Source organism: Dioscorea cayenensis, unplaced genomic scaffold (assembly GCF_009730915.1).
Source record: "Dioscorea cayenensis subsp. rotundata cultivar TDr96_F1 unplaced genomic scaffold, TDr96_F1_v2_PseudoChromosome.rev07_lg8_w22 25.fasta BLBR01001140.1, whole genome shotgun sequence".
NCBI lineage: Eukaryota > Viridiplantae > Streptophyta > Magnoliopsida > Dioscoreales > Dioscoreaceae > Dioscorea > Dioscorea cayenensis.
The window spans coordinates 12,107-33,221 of NW_024087531.1; the positions used below are offsets into that span (position 1 = coordinate 12,107).

The 21,115-nt window shown below is 41.3% G+C and overlaps 1 non-coding gene across 1 annotated transcript; it reads right to left on the reverse strand.

Annotated features, from left to right (window-relative positions):
- Nucleotides 1-1,542: 1,542 nt before the first annotated feature.
- LOC120255696 lies at nt 1,543-1,649 on the reverse strand. The gene has a single exon (XR_005535077.1). It is a non-coding gene; the product is annotated as a small nucleolar RNA R71 (small nucleolar RNA).
- Nucleotides 1,650-21,115: the final 19,466 nt, after the last annotated feature.

Here is a 21,115-nt window from a genome sequence, read left to right on the forward strand (position 1 = left end):
GTTCCAAGAAATCACAAGAGATGCTTTATTTTCTTCCCACACACTTATACACACTTTCTCTTTTTCTTGGGTCCGCCTAACATAGACTGCATAGAAAATAATCTTTCAGATGGATGCACATGCTGGTTAGGCACAAGAGTCACCCACTTACTCAATTACAGTCTACAGTAATCCCGGTCCCCTGAAACGCCGCTTTGTTGCTGAATTTTTCCCCAATCGCGTTGCCTAGGCCCCAAGGCTTCAAATGTTCCTGAAATGTAAAAATAACACAATTTAAACCAAAAGGGCATCGATTCAACAAATAAATATAAAGAATCCTACAAAACAAATACATGCAGAGTACATACTTCTAGACGTTTATCAAGGACCTTCCACCTGGACCAAAGGGTTAGGTCTATAATTAGGAAGAGATTTATCACTTGGAATCCCTAGAGCTCATTGCAACTCTATGCGAGTGCGAGGTTGAGATGTTATCTAATCTCTCCTCTGGGACATGTATAGAGTTAGGCATAGTTGACCTTAGATTTAGGACTATGTAATTAAGGATTTCCACGACTCACCATTGCATTGATTAGGAAGCATAATAGAGGGTTCTTGCATTTGAAACGATTGTCCTGGGCTGAGCATTATCCGAGTACCCCATCTTTATCGATTGCCTTACCTCCCTCTTTACTCGTACTCTCTTACTAGTTGTTTTTACTTTTGAGAATTGAATCATTGTCACACTTATCATCATTGATCTTTCACATAGCTAAGAATCGAATTAAGTATTTTTATTCCCTATTCCCTGTGGATTCGATACCCGCACATCCGGGATTATTACTTCGACAAACCCGTGCACTTGCGGGATATACGCAAGAGAATCTTGTCATGTTTTTGGCGCCGTTGCCGGGGAATAGGCGTTTAGAGATACTTTGCACTTTTTTTTCTTAGCTATTTCACCATACATTCTATTTCCTATCTTCTTATTCTATCATCGTTCTAATTTCTTTTTCCTTCTTTTTGGGTGCAGCTCCAGGTTATGACCCGAGGGAATCCCTCAACATTGATTGAAGCAGATCCTGAGATTGAACGTACACTTAGAAGAAAAGGGAAAGAGCCTGTATAAGAACAGTCTAATCGAGCTGATTTGGAAGTAGAAGAATCTGAAAACATGGCAGAACAGAATGAGTAATAGCGAACATTATCCGATTATGCCAGACCTTCAGTGTTGGGGACACAATCGAGTATTGTGCGTCCCCCGATTACAGCTCAGAACTTTGAGTTAAAGCCGACATTCATCCACATGTTGCAGCAATCTGCACAATTCAATGGTTTGGGCAATGAGGATCCAAACAGTCACATAGAGAGCTTTCTCGAGGTGTGTGATATGCTGAAGATAAATGGGGTGATGGATGATGCCATCAAATTGAGATCCTTCCCATTTTCCCTAAAGGGAGAGCGAAGCAGTGGCTACACTCCTTATCTAGAGTGTCAATTACCACGTGGGAGGAGATGGTGGAAGCTTTTCTAGCTCGTTATTTCCTTCCCGGAAAATCAGCAAAGCTTAGGAACGAAATCTCATCCTTTGTTCAGTTGGAATTGGAGTCTCTATTCGAGACATGGGAAAGGTTCAAGGAGCTCCTGAGAAAGTGCCCGCAACACGGATTCCTAGAGTGGATGATTGTTCAAACCTTTTACAATTGTTTGAACCCGTGTACAAAGCAACTCTTGGATGTGGCAGCAGAAGGTACCTTAGGTAGCAAGTCCCCCAATGAGGCCCGTCTGTTGATTGAAGAAATGGGGTTAAATAGCTACCAATGGAATGCTAGGGTGAAGAAAAAGGTGGCCGGTCTCCATGAGATAGATGCGGTAACTTCATTGGCAGCCCAAGTGGAAAATTTGAGTAAGAAGTTAGATCTTCTTACTTCAAATAGAGTGGCGGCCGTTACTAATTACACCGGGTGTGGTGGAGGACATGCTCCCTCCGATTGCCCGATCTCTATTGGTGATGTTTCTTCGGTGGAGAATGTTGATTTTGTAGGTAATGGCATGAGACCTCAAGGAAACCCATATAGCAATACCTACAATCTGGGTTGGAAGAATCATCCCAATTTCTCATGGAGTAATCAAGGTCCACAAAAGGCCATGGGGCCACCGGGTTTCCAACAACAACAACAACAAGCCCCTCAGGTGGAAAACAGAGTCTCAGGTTTGGAAACCCGAATGAGTGACCTAGAGAAGCACTTGTCTAGATTTATACAATCTGCAAATACAAGGTTTGAGTGACCTAGAGTCTACACTTCGCAACCACACCGCCTTATTGCATAATCTTGAAAATCAAATGGGAGCTTGCCGAGCAATACTGAGACTAATCCTATAGAGCACGTGAAGGCGATCACTTTGAGAAGTGGTCGTGAGGTTGAAGGTAGGCTTCCGAGTGAGAAGCCAAAAGAACATGCATCCAAGGCTATAGAGGTTGAAGAGGGAACAAGCAAAGAGAAAGAGGTGGTACCCCCACCTTTCAAGCCAAGAATCCCTTATCCCTCTAGATTGAAAAATGACCAAGGGGATGAACAATGCAAGAAGTTCATGACTTTGTTCAAGCAACTCCACATTAATATTCCTTTTGTTGAGGCATTGCCCCAAATGCCTAAGTATGCGAAGTTCTTGAAAGACTTGTTGACTAACTAGAGGAAGTTGGAGGAAAGTGCTTCAGTGATTTTAGATGCTTCATGCTCGGCTGTATTGCAAAAGAACATGCCGAACAAGAAGAAAGACCGGGGAAGCTTCATCATTACGTGTAATATTGGCAATCTAGGTGAAGAAATGGTATTGGCGGACTCAGGGGCAAGTATCAACGTCATGCCATACACCTTCTTTCAAAATCTAGGCTTGGGTGAGCCTAGGCCTACTCGGATGACTTTGCAACTAGCGGACCGAACAGTGCGACATCCGAGAGGCATCATTGAAGACGTGCTTATCAAGGTGGACAAGTACATTTTTCCGGTTGACTTTGTAGTGCTAGATGTCGATGAGGATGCGGGTGTACCCTTGATACTTGGGAGACCGTTCTTGCGGACTTCAAAGCATTGATTGACATGGACGGCGGAGAGCTCACATTGAGAGTTGGAGATGACAAGCTCACATACCGCCTTGCTGAAGCCATGCAGTATTCTCTTCACTTCGATGATACTTTATACTTTCTAGACACTACTGATGAGATTATTGATGAATACATGCAGGAAATGTTCAATCCGGATCCATATAAAGGTTTGTTCGACCAAGAGGAGGGCAATGAAGAAGTAATGATGCTTGGATCGACGGAAGAAGTACCATCTACCCCGGGGATCTTGAAGAAGGTGCTCTGGAAAATGAAGAGGGCTAGGAGAAGCCACCGGAAACAATCTAAGACTGTTGGAGACGTCCGTGAACCAAAGAAGTTGGACGAACCATTGCTAGGCGGTCCCAAGCCCGATAATACACCCTCTATCCTTAAGAGACTCTACACATCATGCTTTCAAGCCATGGGTAAGATGGCAACCTTCATCTATGAACCCCCGTGAGGTAAGACAAGGTACGTCAAGCTTAGTGACGTAAAACAAGCGCTTCTTGGGAGACAACCCAAGTATTTACTGTTTTCTTATTTCTAGTTAGGTTGTTTGCATGAATAAATTATTAAGTGTTGGTGTCTTCATTTTTATGATGCTTGTGCAGCGATTTTATTGTGGGTTTTTAAAGTCATTGTGTGTTTTCATGTGGAATTGGTGAAGTATGGTCGTTTGAGCTCTATTTCATGTTTCTCACTGGTAAAATTTGCATAATAGAGCAGGCTCTGAGTGTGTAAACATGTTCAGAAATTTTTTGCAGAGCCTAAAGATTTTTCTAAGTCATCCATAGAAAACACACCGGCGTGTGGAATTTCCGCACGACCGTGGAGCTGCACTGCGAGCTCAACCCGAGAAGGTACAGGGGCGTGCGGCTGCCCCTGTGAACGACCATGCGACTGTCACACGCCCGTGGGTAATTTCCGCACGGGCGTGTGAACTCCTGCAGAGTTGGGCGGATTACCCCGAGAGAACACAGGGGCATGGACTTGCCCCTGTGGGCGACCTTGTGAAACACGCACTGGCGTGTGTAATTTCCACACGCCCATGCGAAACTCTGCAGAAGAGTTCTCCCCATCCGGACAAAACACAGGGGCGTGTGGCTACCCCTGTGAGTTGGGCATGTGAATGTCCACGCCCGTGCGGAATTTCCGCACGGGCGTGTAGAACACTTGGTATTTTTCACGGATGTTCAAAGAAGCCACAGGGGCGTGCAGCTGCCCCTGTGGGTCGGCCGCATGGGTGTGGGTATTTTCCGCATGCCCGGGTGAGATCGTTCAAAGTTAGTGAAAGTTTTTCCCGAGAGCGCCTAGGGGCGTGCACCTGCCCCTGTGAAGCTCTCCTGTGGGGCGCACGGGCGTGGGGAATTTCCACACGCCCGTGTGGATGCACAGAATTCCAAGAGACGCTATTTTTTCCTTAAAAACCTTGTGATCTGTCTCATTCTTCATCTCCAGTCACCTGAAAACTACTTCTGATCATCTTTTCGACCGCTCATCGTCGTTTTGGAGGATTTTGCTTCACATATCGTACCGATTTTCAAAGTTTTCACATTTATTTCTTCGGTGACTTTTTATCCTCTTTTCTTTGCCAACTCTTGTTTTTCACAGATTGAATATCTTTAATTGCGAATTTTCATTTTTACAATGCATGGTGTATGTTTAGAAAGCATCTGGACGTGGTTCTAAGTTGAATGTTTGAGAATTGTTGTGCACCCGTGTAGGACTTTCACGCCCTACAGATCCACACGGGCATGGGTAATTTCCACAAGCCCATGTGTAATGCTGCAGTATACTGCTTTTGAGCTTTTTTGATCGTTTTCTTCTTTTATACAATAGATATTACACCTCGCGTGAAGAAGAACGAAGTAAAGCATCTCAGAGTCACCCCACCCGAGCCACTACACTTGGATTTCTCAAATCCCGAGCATCAGACTCGATTTGAGAGACTTTCTGCACTCGGTTTTAGTCAGACTTGTTTCGCGGATTTGCAAATGCTGAGAGATATTCAGCAGGGGGATGAGCTGGCTAATGAAATTGATGAGATGCTAGCAGTAGGAAGCTGGAGGAAGCTACTGACGATCAGAGAGCCAGCTTACCGCGCATTGACGCTTGAGGTTTTAGCATCTTTTGAGTTTTGGTTAATGCATGGGAGATTTGACACTGCAGATGCTATACAGTTTCGGGCATTCGGACATCCATTTTCCATGAGTGTTCTCGAGTTTTTCGATTTCGAGCGGGCTCATGACGATATCGCTTATCACGGTCTGAGTGGAGTATGGACAATTACCGGCGGATATTCCGGTATCAGTGACTCCACATCATGCGTATAGGATTTTGTGTGGACATAGGGAGTATCAACCGGGGTTGTCGAAGGCCACTAGCCTATCCCGGTCAAGCTACAGGTATTTACACGCAGTTATTAGCAGGTCAGTGTCAGGTTGAGCTGATAACACATCTGCTTTGACCAAGCAGGATCTTCTCTTTTTATACTCCATGGCCCGAAATGTGCCTATTCACTTGGGGTACATATTAGCAGATATTCTGAGGTACCAGGGTCAGTCTGTGAGAGTGGGTTTATTATTTGTTGGCCCCTACATTACCAGGCTCGTTTTGGGAATGGGCTTGGGGGATGCTTTCCGTGGTGCTAAGAGGACAGTTGCGCCTACCCCTCTTGCGTTTGATACGATCAGGATGATGGGATTGGTATAGAAATGTGGGCCAGGGGTCTATATTCTTGCTATAGCTACCCTAGATACCGCCAGGAGCAAAGGAGATACTGCGGAGGGTTCCCCGCAGATTCCTAGACCTTCCGCAGCACAGGGTCCTCGAGATTATGACCGTATTGAGAGGCTTGAGAGTGTTGTGAGAGAGATTCAGACCGGTATGGTGGAGCTCCACGCTATACAGTCACCTCAGTATACAGATCATATAACCCGATTCAACTTTCTACGAGATCTATTGAGATACAGACCCTCAGTTCCTCCGGCACCCCCATCCCCTACCCCGGCACCGGTAGACCCACCATGTGCATCTTCACCAGCAGCAGCAGCAGCAGCACCTGAGCCCGAGGGCGACATCGACATTTGATTTTTAGTTCTTTTTTTCTTTTTATGCATTTTTATTTTAGACTTGTTCACTCGAGAAAAGGATTCTCCTTACGAGTTTATTTTTCATTTTGCATCTCGAGTTGTATTCATTGTCTATCTTTTATATATACTCAAGATATTTTGTTTTTATTGAGCTTCACTAAACCCCCTCGTGTATGCGTGCAGATGGTCTTGTCTTCTTGGGAATTGAGACTTAGTCATGGGCACGGCAAAGGTGCTTAGGCACTTAGCTGTGTGAGCTTCACAACCCGTCAGAACACTACCCCCATGGAATTAGCTTCATCAAACACAACACTAGGAGTTAGGGGAGTATTGTTTTGATTGCTTCTCCCACATTTTCTTTTGAATGATATATATTTTGAGTGAGCTTGCATGTGTACATTAGGGACAATGTACAACTTAAGTGTGTGGGGGGGAGTTTCATTTATATTGTTCTTGATTGATATATGCTCACATAGCCAATGCCGGTTCACCTTAGTTGCAAGGATTGTATTCTTAAGTTTAGGAGAATTTCTAACATTGGAACCAGATTGCCTTACCCCCTTCTTTACTTTTGCTCTCTTACTTGTTGTTTTTATTGTTGAGAATTGAATCATTGTCACACTTATCATCATTGATCTTTCACATAGCTAAGAATCGAATTAAGTATTTTTATTCCCTATTCCCTGTGGATTCGATACCCGCTTATCCGGGATTATTACTTCGACAAACCCGTGCACTTGCGAGATATACGCAAGGGGATCTTGTCAATAGCTAAGAAGTGGATTAAGTGTTTTTATTCCCCATTCCCTATGGATTCAATACCTGCTCATCCGGAATTATTACTTCGACGAACACGTGCACTTGCGGGATATACGCAAGGGGATCTTGTCAATTAGTCTATGGGAAAGCTTGTCACTTACTTGTAGAACTTGAACACAAAGCTTATTGGGCTATAAAATTTCTAAATTTTGATTCCACTCTTATAGGTGAGAAGAGAAAGCTTCAATTAAATGAATTAGATGAATGGCGCACCATGGCATATGAAAATTCTAAACTTTACAAAGAAAGAGTGAAGGAGTATCACGATAGGCACATCAAGCACCCTAAACAAATTTAAGAAGGGGATCAGGTGTTACTGTTCAATTCAAGGCTGAAGTTGTTCCCAGGAAAGCTTAAGTCACGATGGTCAGGTCCATATACAGTCACTCAAGTTTCCCCACACGGAGCAGTCGAGGTAACTCACCCCAAAAAAGGTACTTTTAAGGTGAATGGACAAAGATTGAAGCTCTATTTTAACAACAACAATTTGAAGATGACCAGGGGAAATTTCAAATTATTCGAGCCCCCGTAAGGTAAGTGAAAAGGTACGTTAGGCTCATAACGTTAAACAAGCGCTTCTCATTGAGGTTGTATGAAAAATCCAGAAAGTTTGCACTAAGGTATACGGCCTCAATGAGCTACTCATTGAGGCTGTCAAGAAAATCCGGAAAATTTACACTGCTCCAAACGGCCTCAATGAGCTACTCATTGAGGCCGTATGGTGTCATATTCTTCATGAAAACATTGCCACCGTTTCTCCCTCTTCGTTCTCCTTCTTCTCCAACCGAGCCCTAGCCTCCATTATCTATTATTCCATGGCCAAATTTCACTAAGTATTGTTCTAAATCATCTCCTCATCTCTTTGGGAAGTAGATCTAGTGTCTTTCTTCAAGCTCCACTCAAGTGTTCTCGAATTTTTGTTGGTAAGAAGCTTGTGTAATGAAAATGTTTTCTTCATTGTTCTTCTTGCTTTCTTGAGCTTTTGTGTGGTTTGTTTCAAGCTTTTAGCTTGTATTGTGTGGTATGAGCCTCATGTCTTTGAATTATCTCAAATTTATGTACAAAATTTTTCAAATTCATGATGATGAGAAACTCTTGCAAGTTGAATAGTATCCATAAGGGCTCCATATGCCCATATGGATCCTATTCCCTTGAATTTCTTCATGTTTTATCCATTTTCATGCCACATTATGCATTTTTTTGGATTCCTTTAATTCTTATTTGAATTATTATTGATGTAGAAATGCCACACGTCAAGAAACTTGCTTCTAAACGGCCGAGGAACGATTCTCACACCCCCGATGAACCCCACTTCTCTTGTTCTCTTCACAAGACTCACTATGAAAGTTTAAAGACCAACCCATTTGGTACTTTTCGGCATGTTGATTGGAATGTTCTTGGAGAACTCAGGTGGGATGAGCAAGTGAAAGATCTATTTGCTCAGAATGGTTGGACGGAGCTATTTTCAATTAATGAACCTACTTTTCGCCAACTCACATTGGAGGTGTTGAGCACATTTGAGGTGAGGCAAGATGAGAGGAGTGTTCTAATTTGACGACCTGGTGGCATTAAATTCCAAGCTTTTGGGAAGACCCATGAAATGAACCACATGGAGTTTGCGAAATACATGGGAATTTATGATGATGAGTTCATTAGCGCGTCATTGCTTAATCGATCCCGCATTTGAGCATGGACACTTTTTTTTTTTTATTTCTGCAGCTTGTTTCTTTATTTTACTTTTTATGCAATTGTGTTTGTTTGGTTTTAATAAGTTGGGGAGAGGATGCCCTACCAATCTTGTGTAGAACTTTGCTATTCTTTATCTAGTATTTGTGTGTTTTGACTACTCCCTAATATTTATTTTTGCAATCTTAATTTTTGTTTTGAATGATGATGCCCCTTTATGCCTTGCATGGCATTAGGAGAGCTTGGTGAGCCTTTCCACATTGTATGGAAGCCGGACCCGACATGAAAATCTTACAACACTGACAAGGTCCCCTTGCGTATATCCCGCAAGTGCACGGGTTTGTCGAAGTAATAATCCTGGATGAGGGGGTATCGAATCCACAGGGAGTAGGGAATAAAAACATTTAATCCACTTCTTAGCTATGTGAAAGATCAATAATGATAAGTGTGACAATGATTCAATTCTCAAACATAAAATCAACAAGTAAGAGAGCACGAGTAAAGGAGAAGCTAAGGCAATCAATAAAGATGGGGTACTCGGATAATGCTCCACCTAGGATGATCGCTTCAAGTGCAAGAACCCTCTATTATACTTCCTAATCAATGCAATAGTGAGTCGTGGAAATCCTTCATTACATAGTCCCAAATCTAAGGTCAACTATGCCTAACCCCATACATGTCCCGGAGGAGAAATCGAACAATCTCAACACCTCGCACTCACATAGAGTTGCAATGAGCTCTAGGGATTCCAAGTGATAAATCTCTTCCTAATTATAGACCTAACCCTTTGGTCCGGGTGGAAGGTCCCTAACCACGATTAAGCCCTAGATAATAAGATCACCTCAACGCTTCAATCGGTTGCACTCGCAACTAAGCCCCAGCGGAGGGTCATCCCTTAGACCATTCACTCTATTATGGCCGCAAAGAACTCGAGCAACGGAGGTAGAATCTATCACGTCAGAGGGGAAAGGGGACGCTCTTGTACCTCTCGACTCACCCTCTCAACCCTCTCCAACCTAGCTTTGTCTAACACTCGTGGTGTGTCACTCACTCACAAGGTTACCAACAAGAACTCTGAACCCTAGTGTCACTCTAGGGGAAATGTTCATACAATCAAGCATTCAAGGTTGGAACTCACAATAAACATCAATTAATTGAAAGTATAATAAAGAGATTCAATGAAACGAATACATCCTAGGGTTCACAAATACCCAAGTACCCACTAGGGGTTTAGCTCTCCATGGAGCTAAGTACAATCAAAGAAATAGAATGTGAAAGCAATGAATCCATAAAAAAATCCCCTCGATGGTCGTGTCGATGGTCTTGTGGAGAGTCCTCTACTCGTCGTCCAAGGATTCCCTCGTCCAGTATAGGATACGCCTCAACGGAAGCTCCCCTACCAACCTTCTTCCTAAGGAATGATGATGTCGGAGCCGTAGAACCTCTCCAAAACCATAGCCAATACTCCTCAAAACCTTAGTCGAAGCCCTCTCTCAAGTTGGGGAAAAGATGGAGAAAAGAATAATGAAATCGGGTGCTGAATCGGCTTTAAATTGGGCTGGAATCGGGCGACTACATGGGCCTATGAATTTTTCACACGCCCATATGGAATTTCCACACGGACATGGATAATTTCCACACGCCCGTGTGGATTCTCTGAATTCCTGTTTTCTCAGCCGACTGTGAATAGTGCTGCTACAGTACTTTGCTACATTGTTGCTGCAGTGCTCTGCTGCAGTATCCAGCATGAATAGCTTCCCGAACCCATACTTTTATTGGAGTAACGCAAACGGGCACACGTTCACGTCGTGGATCACTTGCTTCTTCAATGATAGGCAAGTTGGTGGAGCTCTTGTTCTATATGCATAAGTCGGAATGCTCGAGTGTGATTGCTCTTGTGCCCCTCCAAATGGATGTGCCAACTAGAATACGAGGAGGTTGGCACACACTCTAGCATCTCACACGTGACCTATGTCTTCGCGTTTGAACCTTAGCAAGATTTTTTCCAAAATCGGTGCATTGTGCTCCACATTGGCTTCTTTCCTTCATAATCGGCCTCACAACCCCACCTGCATGAAAGTAACATAAAAACACACATATTAGTGTAAAAACCCGAGGAAAGTAATGCTCAACATAAGGAATGAACGCTTCGCATTCATATCGCACAAGCACTTATCAAACACCTTTTGTTCGGGTCACATCTCGCCGTTTGCACAAGAATAACCGGGGAAGTTTGTTCCACCCTCCTCCATTATTTTCATTGCACATATTATTATGTTTTTCATAACTAGTGTACATTGGGGCAATGTACAACATTAGGTGTGGGGATGGGTGTATTTCTTGTATTAGGGTTATTATTTACATGCTAGTGTACCCATGATGGCTTGTTCATTCTTGTAAGACTCTTCTAGCATGGTTTAATGATTGATGTGAGTTACCTACTTTGTGTACTTTATTGAATCTTATTTCACCTCAAGTATTGTCTTGTGCATTGAATCTTGTGTTGATGCCCTGGGAATAGCCAACTTGACTACTCTAACTCTCTCGTATGCTTAACACACAACTTTGAGTATTTGGTCTTAGAGTATTAAGTTCTTTCTTTCAATGAACTCTTAAGAACTTCGGAATCTTGTTGAGCTAGACCTAGTTTTGTGTCATGTAGAGTAGTATGAAGGCGTGATCTATGGTGATTGTAAATAAAAAAGAAATAGAAAAAGAAATAAAAAAAGAAATGATGAATGAAAAGAGAAAAAGAAAAATGAGTCTATGTTAGTATTCCTCTACTAATAAAGCATGAATGCGTCTATTTAGACTGTAATCGAGTAGTTGGGTGGATCTTGTGCCTAACCAGCATGTGCACCCTCCAGAAAGATTTTTTGGTGCAGTCTTGTTGACTACCTACTCGAAAAAAAATTAATAATAAAATGAAATGAAAATAAAAACCCTAGCGATCTTGTTGACTACCTACTAGAGGTTCTGAGAAGGAAAAGGGAGTTAGTTCAAGTTTAAGAATTAGAAGGATCTTACTCGTTCATTGAAGTAGCACTTTAGCATTTTAAAACTGAGTACACTTGCCTGTGGAATGATTAGCATCTAGAACTGTACTGATTGAAGTCAGTAGGCTAGACCAGTTCAGGGCAGATGAAATACAAGGTTCACACACATGGCACAAACATATAAGAGGTGAGACAGGATCTTTCTTATGTGCTTAATGTTTGTAACTCATTATCTGTTTATCATTTTCCAATGCTTGTAGAGTCTTGTATTTATTTGAGCCGGAGGTAATACATTTAGCCACTTATCATTATCTTTATTTTTCATGATGTGTTTGCTTGGGGACAAGCAAACGCTTAGGTGTGGGGATATTTGATAAGTGTCTAAATGTATGTATTTTAGTATATATATTTGTTGCTTCTAGCATGTATTTTTATAAGAATTGATGCCCGCTTTTTGCTTAATAGTGTGTTATTTGCTTTGTAGAGCACGAAAACGCCATGGAGGACACGAAGATACATTTTGGGCGAAAAAGAGAAGAAAACCAGGTCGATCGTACTATAGCGCATTCACTGTAGCAAAAGTACTATAACTGAAGTACAAGGAGAGTTTTCAAGTCATAAATTGAGCCAGGGACATACTGGCCTCAATGCTGGCCTGGATAGAGCCAAAGATGATTACTGTAGCCGTAGAAGAGGATAGTTATTTGAAGGCATACTGGCTCAATGAGGTGCTCATTGAGCCTGTATGGTTACTGTTATGAGAGCTTGTGTGCATCTTTGCCAACCCTGAATGGCCTCAATGAGGTCCTCATTGGGCCAGTATACCACCTCAATGAGGTCCTCATTGAGTCGATATACCACCCTTATGGAGGCCATTTGGAGAGAGATTGTGGGGGTATATGAGGGGAATTTTGAGGACATTCTTGGGACTTTTTGGGAGGATCTCTTGGCAGCCAACACATGGGAAGAAGAGGAGAAAGGAAGACATCATTTTGGGGAGAGTTTGGTTGAGACTTGGAGAGGATCAAGAGCTTGAACTTCAAGGAGAGAGCTTCATCATCAAAGGAGGAGGAGCATTCGGCTTTCATTGGGCTAGAGGAAGCGTCATTCGGCCGGCATTGTTCTTCTTCTTCATCATTCAGACTAGGGAGTGTCATTTATGCATTTACTTCTTGTTTTGGTTGAGTTTGACATATGTATTTATATCATGGCACACTAGACCCCCAAGGCCACCGGATGTAGGTGAACCTTGGGGGGTTCATCATGTATATTGGATGGTACAATTTTATTTGGAATGCATTGGTGTGATTTATGGTTTTATTCTTATGCATCCATACATCATGATGACCCTTCTTGGGAATCCTCATCCCTAGGCCTATTCTTATCATCATTACTCTCGTGATTTTTATTGCTTTCCTTGGAATTGTTATACTTGTGTTTTATTTACATTCTTGCATGTATTACATTAGTATACCATGCTTAAGTTGTAAGGTTAGAAAGTGAGTGATGGAGGAGTAATAGGAGCTCCTTAGCCCCATGGAATACGATCCTTGGGCTTTTGCACAAGGTATTACTTGGCGGCCCCTTACACTTGCAGGGTGAGCAGCCACTCTCCAGTGGAAGTACAGGTAAAGCAAGGGGGTACTACATCCAAATGATTATCTTTAGATGGGAGTTAATTACTTGTGCTTTCAGGGGAAGCACGGTCTGTGTGCTCCTTTCATGGGTGTTCTCAAGCTGAGCACAGTTAGAGCATGGGCGTGCTCAATCTAAGCACGGGCAAAGTATGACCATACTCTCTCCCTATGATTTTCTATAAATTGGAATCCTATCTGTTCACAGGGGAAGCACGGTCAGTGTGCTCCTTGCAGGGGCGTGCTCAAGTTGAGCATAGGCAGGTCATGATTATGCATAGTCTGTGTTGAGCCTAAAAGTTTCTTTTTAACTGCCAGATCTAAGGTTTCCTATCATCTCTTTTTTAATAGTTTTCTTCTCCAGTAGAGGAACCTTCAAAGGAACAATGATCAGCCACCACCACTCGAGCTAAGGAGGCTAACCATAGTTAGAGATGTCGGAGGAGTGGAGTTGCTTATCATTTTCTCTAATTTGTATGAATTCATGAGGGGTTAACTATTCTACACTGTCCTGTGATTATGATCTATGTTGTCCTTTGATACTTTGACTGCTTGAGTTTTAATGCCTATGGAATTCTATTGTTTTTTTTTTGTGTTTATTAATATGTTTTCATAACTTGGTGTGCTTGATTTGCATAGATGCTTGCGTAAAACATGGCATGTCTGGATTACCGTAGTTGTAATTATCTAGTGTAGTTGTAAAACTTGGCTGTATGAATCCTATAGTTATACTTTCAAACTTGGCGTATTTTATAGCCGTAGATGTAACATTGCTTTTAAGCATCCAAAAAGGATTTTAGAATGTACTCTGGTAAGCATTAGACTCAAGTCAGTATCTTAGGCACTTAGGAATCATCCTGAGGCATTTTCTTCTTGTTATCGACACTCAACCCTAGTATGCATAGTTCTTTCATCCTTTTGCTTTTATTCTTGTAGAAGTTAATCTCATTATCACCCTTTTAATTGACTAGAGATTAGAGGATCAACTAGTATTAGAATTCCAGTCCGTGAGGTTCGACAACCAGATCCCCTTGTGTGATATCACTTTATTACCATTAACAATCCGTGTACTTGTGGAGAGTTCATCAGCATGAATGAATCTGAGTGCAAGTGACTCGAGGGATGATGCCTTGGAAATGCTATGTGTGAACCTGTTACTAGCAGTGCTTAACCTCTTCCAACACTTATTTTTGCTTGTCCAAGTAGTGGATAAGAATGAAGATGTTAGTAATCATTTGTGGTGGTATATTCTTTATGATAAAAGATCATGAAAAAAGCAACCTCCATGTAGCTAAAGTGGTATTCATGTCCCTGATGTTGAAAGCTGACTGCATGTAGTTCTTCACAAAGATGGTGCCCCCGATGCCTATCTAACGTAGCTAGGACCTCCAAAGTTAAACTACAGTAAGCCTGTTGTTGATAGTGAGAATGTTTTACCAGGCTCCAAGATTTAATAATCATTCCACATCATCAACCAAATGGAAAGCACGCAAAGCATCCCAATCAATTGTACGCAAGTTCCTGAATAAGTGTTTAGAGAGTCTGACAAAATGTTTGTGATGAATATGTGATTCAAATCTTTTATAGATATTGCCTTGAGCTAATCTTGTATTTAGAATTGGTTCATGGACCATTCATCTTCTAAGCATTATGTGTAAAAAAAAACTCAAAATTAGCGCAATTGTTAGAAATTCAAGGGAAACATAATCATGCTGATAAGAAAACACGACCGTGCTTCAGGGAGGATCTTCTTGCCCAAAGTCCCAAAAATATTTACAAAGGTTGCTAACTCCAAATTTTCCACACAAAACTATTAGCAAGAGTATGGTAAGTTAAAGTAAGAAGCAAAGGATTTTGCCATGACAAACCTCAACAGGATGAAGGTTCGAAGCTTACCGGAGTTGATGAAAAAAGGGCAAACGAAATTAAGATAAAAATAACGGGGACAAATCCAAAGAAACTGATGAAATGGGAGAGAGAGAGAGAGAGAGACAACCATGAGAGAAGATAGGAGGAAAGAGGAATGGCAATTGACTTTAAAAGGAAATGGAGAACGAAGTGAACAACCCTAGTATTGGCACACCCAAAGTATGAACTTGATCTGCCCGTGTTTCCTAAAAGAGGGATAGAGTTTGAAGAAAATCATGATGTGCTTACCCTTTTCTCCCTTGACGTGCTTCTCTCCAAAAAATTCACTAAGACTTCAAATAGCTAAAGTACGGTCTTCAAAGGGAAATGGAAACTATGCACAATGTCAAGCATGGGCGTGCTTGCCCTGAGATTCTTGGAATGCTTTGCCCGTGTTCATCATGAGACATTCCACACTCTATTCTCCTTTGTTTTCCACAATAAAACACAATGCTCTCAAGCATTTACTAACAAGAAAATCACCAAATGAAGACACACCAAATCCAGGAACAGAAATGTAAAATTTCCAAACTAATATGCAACCACCAATTGAAACAAACAACAAAACTAAAAATATTAAATCTTGGATTGCCTCCCAAGGAGCGCTTGTTTAACGTCACTAGCTTGACGTAACGTTTTTGCTGGATCAAGGAGGTTTATAAAAGTGAGGCCTCTCGTTGCCACCTAAAATACATTTGCAAGAATATGGCAGTAATGTGTTAATTAAATTAATCTAACCAAAAGTCTAAAAATTGGATTGAGTTGAGGATGGTGGTGAGATAGGTAGGTTTTTTGTAATCACTTGTTTCCACTATTTCTTGGCATGGGAAGGTTTTTTCTTAGATTGTTCCTGTGTCAATAGTACTTCATTAACAACAAGTTCTTCGTAGTATACTTCCTCCACCAAGTCATTCAGTTTATTAGCTTGAGAGGGTTCACCTTCAAATAGTTCTGATAGCTCATCCTTCATGAATGTGTCCTGCACATCCTCAGAGAGCAAATTATCAACAACATCCACATATAAATATATATCATCAAAGTCCATGGAGTGTCTCATAGTCTCGAAAGTACCATTTGACTATCCTTTACATCAATTAGAACTTTTGAAGTTTCTAAGAATGGTCATCCCAAGATGAGGGGTACTTCCACCTTGTCATCCACATCAAGAATCAGAAAGTCTACCAGAAAGATGGACTTGTCCACCTTCACCAATATGTCTTCAATCATACCTTTTGGTTGTCAGATGGACCTATCTACTAGTTTTAAAGTCATTGTGGTGGGCTTTAGTTCCCCTAGTCCAAGTTTCTAGAAGATTCTGTAGGGCATCAGATTAATGCTTGCCCCGAAGCCGACTAAGGCTTTCTTATCTACAAGTCCTCCAATAGTGCGGGGAATGATAATTCCCCGAGATCTTTCACTTTCTTGGGATGGTTTCATGGTGATTAGTACCGAGCATTCTTCACTAAGTGTCACTGAAGACACTTGTTCAAGCTTTCTCTTGTTTGTGAATAGTTCCTTTAGGAGTTTTGAATACCTAGGCATTTTTGCAAGAGCCTCAACAAACGGTACATTTATGTGCAGGGTCTTGAACACATCAAGAAATTTTTTGTACTATTCTTCTTGTTGATCTTTTTTTATTTTTCACTAGGTAAGGTAGTTTTGGTTGGTACTTGACACACCCCTTGCGTGTGTGCAGCAAGTGCACGGGTTGTCAAAGTAATAAAGTAGCCTAGTGAGTGGGTAGTCGTATCCACAGGAAATAGTGCTCGGAAACATAATAATTGCTATTTAACTATGATGAAAGATGATTTAAGAGTGGTGTGAACAATATCAATGCTAATAGAGATAAAGAAAATAAGAAAGAGATGCAATAGAATTATAGGAGAGGCGATCGATATAAAATGGGGCACCCGGAGATTGCTCACCCTAGGATTATTGTTTCAAGTTATGTCTCCTAACTGATGTATAATGAGTCATGGAAATCCTACAACATACGGTCCCAAATCTAAGGTCAACTGTGCCTAACCCAACACTATGCTCGGCGGAAAGGAACACTCTCGAGGCCTCACACTGTACAAGGTTGCCTAAAGGTCTAGGGACTCGAAGTGTTAAACCCTATTCTCTAATATAGATCTAACCCTTTGGTCCAGGCGAATGACCCTAGTCACAATTAAGCCCCAACCCTAATATAGATCTAACCCTTTAGTCCAGGCGAAAAACACCTAGTCACAATTATGCCCCACTACTAAAGATTACTTCAACACTTCACTCTGTTGCTTGTGTAACTAAGCCCTAATGGCGTTCATCTGTTAACACTTCACTTTATTTCTTGCAAAACTGAGCCCCAGTGGACTTCATCTCTTAGTACTTCACTCTATTGTGACCACAAAGAACTCTTGGAACGTGGTGGTAGGATGAATCATACCGAAAGGGAAAGGGTTCACTACCTCTCGACTCACCCTCTCGACCTTCTCCTATCTAGCTTTGTCTAATCCTAATGAAGTGTCACTCATTCACAAGGATTACCAATATAAATTCTCAACCATAGTGTCACTCTAAGGGAAAAATCAATTCAACAAGCATTCAAGATTAGAACTAAATTAAAACATCAATTAAAAGAAACATAATAAAAGGTCAATGAAACAAAATCATCTTAGGGTTTACAAGTCCAAGCGCCCCACTAGGGGTTTAGATCTCTATAGAGCAAGATACAATCAATAATGAAATTGAATGTAAAAGCATGCAATCCATAAGTAAAACCGCCTTGTAGTCCATATCGATGGTCTTATGGAGTTGCCTCGTCTTCTCCAAGGGTGCCCTCATCAAGCCTGGGGCACACCTCGCCGAATCAATGCCGATGAAAGCTCCCCCAATAACTATCTTCTGAAGGAATACGGTGTTGAAGGCTGTAGAACCATTCTAAAAACCTAATCAAAGCCTCTCCAAACCCTAGTCGCGAGCGCCTCCCAAGATTGGGAAAAGATGACAAAAGGATGCTTCAAAACGTCTGAAATCGTGGTATTTATAGGGGTTGGAATCAGGCATCCACATAGGCGTGTGTAATTTTCGACACGGCCATATGAATTTCCAGAAACTAATTTTCTACAAGCTGTAAACAGTGATTGCTACAGAGACTTTGCTATAGTAAACTGCTATCAGTGCTTCACCAAAATGCTCCCGAATCCACTCTTATCATCGAGGCCACATGAATGGGCACACATTCATGTTGTAGATCACATTATATCTTCAATAAGAACCACATTGACGAAGATCTTGCTAGTGTTGCACAAGTCGGAACACATGAGTGTAATTGTCGTTGTGTGCTTCCAATTTGTATGTTATCTCAAGCACAATGGAGGTTGGCACACACTCACATGTCTCCATAACCCTACATGTAGAAAAGAACACATATACATACAAATAAGTGATAAAATTTGAGAAAATTAATGCTCTATGCAAGAAAAGAATACTTCGTATTACTAATACATAGGCACTTATCAGTACTCAGGTCACAAGTGCTTGTGTATAAGTAATACAAAGTATACTTTTCTTATATTGAGCATCACTTTGATCAGATTTTATAGCTCATTCATGTGTATTTGTGTTCTTTTGTGCATTTAGGGGTGTGAAAATAAGTTTGGAAGAAAAAAAGCAAAAGTAGATCATAGACGTGATTGTTGATGGAATTCTTGCATCGAACAAGGGCCAAGGCACAAGTTGTGATCATAGACATGTGGGTGTGTGTCAGCCTCCAAAATTCTCAAGTGAATATATAAATTGGAGGGCTACAAAGGAATTCACACTCATGTGTTCCAACTTGTGTAACATTCCCAAGAGTTTCGTCAATGTGGTTTAATTGAATACGTGACACAACCTACTGCATTTATGTGTGCCTATTCATGTGCCCTCAATGAAGAAAATGAATTGGGAATGTTTTGGCAAAGTACTATAGTAGTTATTATAGCAAATCACTGTAGTTACTGTTTACAGTAGTAGGAAAACCCAACCTGGAAATCCACATGGTGGTGTGAAAATTCCACACGGCCATCTGGATACCCGATTTCAGCCCTATAAATACCGCTTAGAGAGTTTTATTTGGGGATCTTTTTCCTATATTTTGGGAATCCATGGCTAGGGTTTCGAGAGACTTTTGTTGGGATTTAGGAGCGGTTCTATGGTATTCAACATCGAGTTCCTTTGGAGGAGTGCTATTGGGCGAGCTTTCATGGGCATTGATTTGGCGAGGTGTGCCCTAGGCTTGATAAAAGGAGTCCTTGGCGAAGACGAAGCGGCTCCTAAAGACTATCGACATGGACGACAAGGGAGTTATCTCTATGGATTACTTGCACTTACTTTTGATTTCATTGTTGATTTTGTATTGCTCCATGGAGAGCTAAATCCTTTGTGTGTGCTTGGACTTATAAACCCTAGGATGATTTTGTTTCATTGACCCTTATTATGTTTCCTTTAATTAATGTTTTAATTGAGTCTCAATCTTGTGTGCTTGCTGATTCGATTTTTCCTTAGAGTGACATTAAGGTCCAGAATCTATCTAGGTAATCTTTTGAAAGGGTGTCAACTTCATTAGAGTTAGACTTAGCAACATTTGCGAAGGTTGAGAGGGTGAGTCGAGAGGTAGCGGAACATCCCCTTTCCCTTTCGATGTGATTTATCCTACCTCCATGTTTAAAGAGTTCTTTGATGTTGTGATAGAGTGAAGTGCTAAGCGACAAACTCCATTTGGGCTTAGTTGCACAAGACACAGAGTGATGTGTTGTAGTAATCCTTAGTGTTGAAGCTTAATTGTGACTAGGGGTCTTTCGCCTAGACCAAAAGGGTTAGATTTATATTAGGAAAGAGGGTTTATCACTTGGAATCCCTAGAGCTTCAAGTTGTCCTACACTGTGTGAGGTGTCGAGAGTATCCCTTTCCGTTGGGGTATAGTGTAAAAGACTAGTCACGGTTGACCTTAGGTTTGGGACCATATGTCTTTGGATCTCCACAACTTAGTAACCTTCAATTACGAGATATAATATTAGTCTTGCACTTGAAAAAATAGTTCTAGGGTGAGCATTGTCCGAATACTCCCATTTTACCATTGATTATCTTTCTTTTTCCTCTTGCTTTCTCTTTTCTCTTTACTTTAATTTATATTGTTATTTTGAGCAACATCATAAATTGGTTTTCACTTCAGCTAAATTGAAATATTTCTTGTTTCCAAGCATATATTCCCTATGGATTTGACTACCCACTCACCGGGGTATTTTATTACTTCGACGACCCATGCACCTGTGGTATACACACACAAGGGTGTCATCAGGCAATTCAATCCTTCCTTTTCCTTTTTGTCTTTTCTCACTATCAATCAGAGCATTGGGGCTATCATCCACTAACTGCTTTACTCTTGACTAAAGTTTAACCATTTCTATCTTTGGTTCTTTCTCTACATGTCCTAGGGAGTTTCTTACCACTTCTCAAATGTAACACCCTTCAAGGACTCCTTAAAGTTAACTTCGGGGTTACTAGGGAGAGAACTCAAGAGTCTTTCCTCTATTATCTTTGACATATGAGCCATATGGTGTTCCAAATTCCTTATAATAGCATTGGTGTTATTCATCATTTCCCCATGCCCTAAAAAGATGAGTTTCATTATCCTTTATGTATTGTGTCAGGAGGGTTGTGAGTTCATTAGAAGGTCCTATCTGAGGAGGAGGTGGTTGAGTATGCTATTGGGGAGACCTAGGTTGTTGCATGGCCATTTACCCTTATCCTTGTTGACTCCGGGAAAAATTTTGATGGTTTCTCTATCCTGCATTGTATGTGCTATTGTATAGGTTGTTTGGTATTGATAGTTTTATCCGACAAAGTTGACATGTTCAGTCTACCCAATACCCA